Below are 6,000 nucleotides of genomic sequence, written 5' to 3'. Positions count from 1 at the left end.
TGATAGAGCATATATGTTGAGCAGAGTGCGGTTGGCTCAGGAGCAAGATTCGAGGCTTGTGAATGCCTCAAAGGATGTTGATTCAGAGTATCAGGTTTCGGCTAATGGTATTATTCTTGTGCACAGGCGGATTTGTGTGCCTAAGGATGAGGAGTTGAGGCAGGAGATCCTGAGAGAGGCTCATGCGAGCATGTTCTCTATTCATCCTGGAGCGACTAAGATGTGTCGTTATCTCAAGAGGTAATATCACTGGGTCGGGATGAAGAAGGACATGGCTAGTTGGGTTGCGAGGTGCGATGTGTGTCAGCTAGTGCAGGCTGAGCATCAGGTACCAAGTGGTTTACTGAAGAGTCTTCCCATTCCAGAGTGGAAGTGGGATATGATTACTATGGACTTCGTGATTGGTTTGTCTGTGTCCAGGACGTTTGATGCTATCTGGGTCATTGTGGACCGGTTCACTAGGTCAGCACATTGTCTGGCCATTAAGAAGACTGATGGAGCAGCGGTCTTGGCTAAGAAGTATGTGACGGAGATAGTCAGCTTGCATGGGGTGCCGGCGAGCATTGTGTCTGATAGAGATTCCAAGTTCACTTCGGTGTTCTGGAGGGCATTTCAGGCAGAGATGAGCACTAAGGTGCATATGAGTACAGCTTATCATTCCTAGACAGATAGACAGTCAGAGAGGACGATCCAGACGTTGGAGGATTTGCTGAGGATGTGTGTGTTGGATTGGGGTGGCCATTGGGCAGATCACTTGAGCTTGGTAGAGTTTGCTTACAACAATAGTTACCAGGCGAGTATCAGGATGGCACCTTATGAGGCTTTGTATGGGAAGCTGTGTCGTACACCGTTATGTTGGACTGAGGTGGGGGAGATGAGCATGTACGGGGCAGATTTTGTTCAGGAGACCTCAGAGAAGATTCAGGTTCTCTAGCTGAACATGAAGGAAGCTCAGGATCGGCGGAGGAGTTATGCCGATAGGAGTAGGAGAGATCTTGAGTTTCAAGTTGGAGATAGAGTGTACCTCAAGATGGCCATGTTGCGGGGTCCAAACAGGTCATTGACTGAGACTAAGTTGAGTAAGAGGTATATAGGTCCATTCAGAGTGATTGAGCGAGTCTAACCAGTGGCATATAGGCTGGAGTTACCTGAGGTTATTGCGTGCATTTCATAAGGTTTTTCATTTGTCTATGTTGCGGAAGTGTCTCCGTGAGGATTACAAGATTTTGGCTAAGATACCTGAGGATCTTCAGCCCAACATGACTTTGGAGGCGATACCAGTGAGAGTTCTCGAGAGGAGGATCAAGGAATGGAGTATTCCAGCCCATCTCTCTTGTCTCAGTCGTAGTCCATGGTTGGAGCGGGAATGGAGTATTCCACCCCATCTCTCTTGTTTACTTGGTCGTTTGGGGTGGTTGGTTGTGCGACTCAGTAACAAGATGAGGTGGTGTTTGGGGTACAAAATTTCCGCAAGGCAGTGTTTTGAAAGAAAGTTTTCTGAATTAGAAGTTTCTATAAATGGGAAGTTCCGGAAGTGGAAAGTCTAAAAATGGAAGGTTTTATGTGAGTTAAAATTCGTCCATTTTTAGCGGCGGAGAGCCTTGGAGGGGTTGTGTGGCCTTTGTGGCGGCCTGTTTAGCCATTGTGTGGCCTTTGTGGCGGGCTGTTTAACCAATTGTGTGGCCTTTGTGGCGGGCTGTTTAGCCAGAGTGCCTGTTTAGGCGGTCCTTTGGGACAGATGGTCTATGTGACGGTCCTTCGGGACAGATGGCCTTTATGGCGATCCTGTTTAGAATATTTGTTAGCCTTTGTGGCGGTCCTGTTTAGGACATTTGTTTGGCCTTTGTGACGGTCATGTTTAGGACATTTGTTTGGCCTTTGTGGCGGTCCTGTTTAGGACATTTGTTTGGCCTTGGTAACGGTCCTGTTTAGTACATTTGTTTGGCCTTTGTGGCGGCCCGTGGGGCAGTGAGATGACCCTTGTGTGGTTATGAGGTATTCCAGTGAGGGGATATGTGGTTGGTAGGACATCGTGTTGTCTTACGTGAGCCACGGGAAGGAAACCTGGATAGGGATAGGACTCAGACGTGTTCAGAATTGTTTGCTCGCGACTCTTGGGGGACGTCGGTTCTCCTAGTACCGCCTTATTCTAAGACTTTGTGGCTTGGAAGTGGTGTTGGTATATCGACTTCTGATGACGATCCGAAGGCGCGCTGTAGGGTGACGACCCGAGAGACGAGTATTGGATTTTTCCTTATACATTATGGCATGTGGGTTTAGGCCCGATGAGGAGCCAACATTATGGCATGCAGACTTAGGTCTGATGAAGAGCCATTAAAAACTCAAGATTTAGGTCTATGAGAAAAGGAAAGTCCAAAAGTCGAGAGCAAATAATGCCTAGAACGTGAGTCTATTGCCTAGAGGTGACCTTTCGTAGATCGGTCGGAGGAGTGCGTGCGGTGGAGACGGTTGCACGGGAGTCTTTGACTGATGGTTGTTCGAGATTCGAGGATGAATCTATGTTGGTGGGAGAGAAATATAACACCCGCTAACCAAAACTCTGCGTTTTGGGGGTGGGTATTGATCGACACCCATGGTGGTGTCGGTCGACACCAAGGTTTTCTGGGTTGACCAGTTCGAATTAATTATCGATTTGGACCGGTTTGTTTTAAAGAAACCATTGAACCAAGGTTTAAAAAGGAGAAAAACGACCTAGGGTAGTGTTTTTGTTTTGTCTCACGCCGCTTTGAGAGAAAACAAAGAGAGAAAACTGTTCTTGTGGTTCTAGAGAGAGATTGTGAGATTTTACGGCTTTGTGGGTGAGATCTTGCTGTGGGAGTGAGGATTCAAGGCTAGGCGTGTGGGAAGCTTGCTGGGAGTGTGGATTCGTTCATTGTTGGTCAGAAACTTCCTGCAAAGAGGTGAGGGCATGACCATGGCTTATCTAAGCTAAGATCTCTAATTCTGTGATATTGTGTGTTGTTTGGTTGTTTGTTTTGGTTGTTTGTGAGTTTTTCATAGCTCCTGAGGCTTGGATTCATTCCTGGGATCGTGTGGGACGAAGATGAGAGGTTTGGAGGCGAGATTCAGAGTTTCTGTTCGAAGGAAATCACTGCTCGACAGTGGTGTCGGTCGACACCAACGCGAGGACGGCTCGAGACTTAGCAAGTTTCGGTCGACACCATGTGGAGGTGTCGGTTGACACCGTTAGGGTTTCGGGGGTGTCGAGCAGGTGTCGGTCGACCCCCAAGTGGTGTTGGTCGACACCAGATGTCCAGTGTCGGTCGACACCTTCTAGTTTTGGTCGACACCCTTCTGACAGTAACCATATTGTGTCGGGTCACTTGTGCATGTTCCTGGTTTGTTTTATTGTTGTTATTTGTGGCATGAGAGATAATAATGCTTGTGTGTATAGCCCAGTAGATGGGAGGATTGCCTCACTGAGTATTTATCAAATACTCATGCATCTCAATTTGTGTTTGTGGTGCAGGTAAAGGTAAAGTGTGATCGTGGAATCAAGGCAATGAAGAGGAGGATGTTTTAGGGACTCGATTGGTTGTTATTTGGCGTTGTTAGGTTGCTAGAGTTGGGTCTTTAGAACTTGCTAGGTTGTTGGTTCCTTGTTTCCTGTTGTTTGACATTGAAATGGTTATGTTTGGATATTGGTTATTCTATTATGGAGTATTATTGGATATTGGTATTTGTTATTCCGCTGTTGTTATTGATCGTGGTTAGGTGGCTAGTGGGTATGAGATCACTAATTGTAGTTTATTTATTATTATTATTATTTTACTATTATTTATTATTTTTAAAAAAACGGGTTAGGTCGTTTCACAAATCAGTCACAAATTACCTACATACATGCTACTTATTAGCGACTAAAACTTGAGGTTGTGAGGATTTTGCTTCCATTTAGTGACCCTTGCGGTTTTATTTAGAGATTTTGTCAATAGAAATTTGAACTACTATAGATAGTTAATCATTATTATACGACTAAAAAAATAATTTTTCTATGGTTTACACATGTTTTCAAAACATTACACAAGTAATGTTAACTAATGGTTTTGAAATTTCTTAATTTCCTTTTCATTTAGATGTGGTGCCTCATTAAACTAATTGATTATGTTTAATATAGTAACTTGAGTTATTGTAACATTATATATAGGTTTTGTTTGACTTTTTCAACATTTTTTACTTATAGTCACTAAACAGTCACACATTTGCTACGACTGTGCAACTAAATTAGCAATCTAACACTTTAGAAAATATAGTCGCATTTTGGTCACAATATCGCCATAAATACCCAGGCTTTAGCGACTAACACATGATTTAGATACTAACTTGCAACTACTTACCAAGTCTCGATTTTTTTAATTCGACATTTTACATTAGAGAAGTGTTAACATGTTTTTTTATACATTTATACTTTGATTTGATCAAACTCTATCATAAAAACTTCGTTAAAGTTTTAAATTTTAATGTTTAAAACAAATAATTCATAATTTTAATCATTCTTAAGTGATACATTTTCTGTAATAAGAAGGTTTGACATTTTTTGTAAATTTCAAAACAAAGTTATCAAAAAAATGTTTTAAACTCTTAAACTAATAAATATGTATACTATAGAATACAGTTATGAGTAAGTGTTTGATATCAACAATTTTGTTCATAAAGTAGATAATTCCAAAATTTATTGTATACAACCAAATTTTAAATTCAAAAAAAAACCTTGATTATTTTTAAAATCTAAATTTGATCTAATCATTTTCAAATCTTAAATCCCAATTCCTAAAAAGAATAAAAATGAAAAAAATTAGATTATTATTGTAATTAATGGTTCCACTTAGTTTAATGAAAATGAAATAATAATAATGTTTATACAAAATTATTTGGGTTTTATTGACCTTAAAATGGAAAACTTCTCATTGGCTAATCCATGAAAACAATGATTATAGTGTTGTTTTAATATCCATCCTTGATAGATTTTGATCTAACGGACCAAATCTTCTCCTTCTTTTTCCCCTTCTCTTCTTCTTCTTCTATTTCTTCAAACGATTCAAGTTTCTCTTTAGATTTAATGTTCTCTTTCTTCTCTTCTTCTCTTCTCAAATGATTCCTCTTCTCCTTCTTCACTTCTCAACAATTCTTATCTCACCTTTTTTCCCAAATTTTGAAACTTTTGTTAACCACATCTCATTATCTCACATTTGGCCACACCTTTGACCGTTCACCACCACCACATCTTGAAGCTTCCGTCTACCAGATCTCAAAGCGTTCGTCGTCGTTCATCACCAACAGATCTCAAAGCTTATGCCGTTCACCACCACCGCGTCTCAAAGCTTCCGTCGTTGTTTACCACAAACACAAACCGAAAATTCCGCAGTTAATCTCGATCTTCAACCGCTGCATCTTCTCTCTGCCGCCACAATCCTCTTCTCCCTCTCTTTTTCCTCCACCGTCTTGTTCCTCCACAAACTCGCCGGAGACTAAGCTTTCACCGTCCAACCACAACATCCATATTGAATCGCATATATATTTATTTTATTACTTAAATTGATTTAATAAAACTGACATTGTAATTTTTTCTACATAATCATTTTGTAATTTCTAATCTTTAAATATAAAAATAAAATGCTGATATTGTATTTACTGTTTATAATGAGTTTATGAAATAAATAAAATTACTTTTAATTTAATTAGTTTTATTGATTTAATAAAGTTAAATTTGTTTTTTTTCTTTTGTTTTGGTATTTTGTCATTAAAACGTCGTTAATATATGACCCCTCGACGTAGTCGCTTATATATGACTGTTTTACAAGGTCACTTTTTAGTCGCAAATTAGCAACTGTTTTGAGATGACTTTAAGTTGCGATCAAAAATATACGACCATATATATTAGTCTCCAAAGAGTCGCTAATAGGTGATAGTATTGCGATCGTTGTTTCAAAATATACGACTATTACTATGCGTCTCTAAACTGTCGGTTTTATACAACCATAT

This window comes from Camelina sativa, chromosome 3 (assembly GCF_030686135.1).
Source record: "Camelina sativa cultivar CO46 ecotype springtype chromosome 3, ASM3068613v1".
NCBI classification, from domain to species: domain Eukaryota; kingdom Viridiplantae; phylum Streptophyta; class Magnoliopsida; order Brassicales; family Brassicaceae; genus Camelina; species Camelina sativa.
This window is presented reverse-complemented; position numbering follows the sequence as displayed.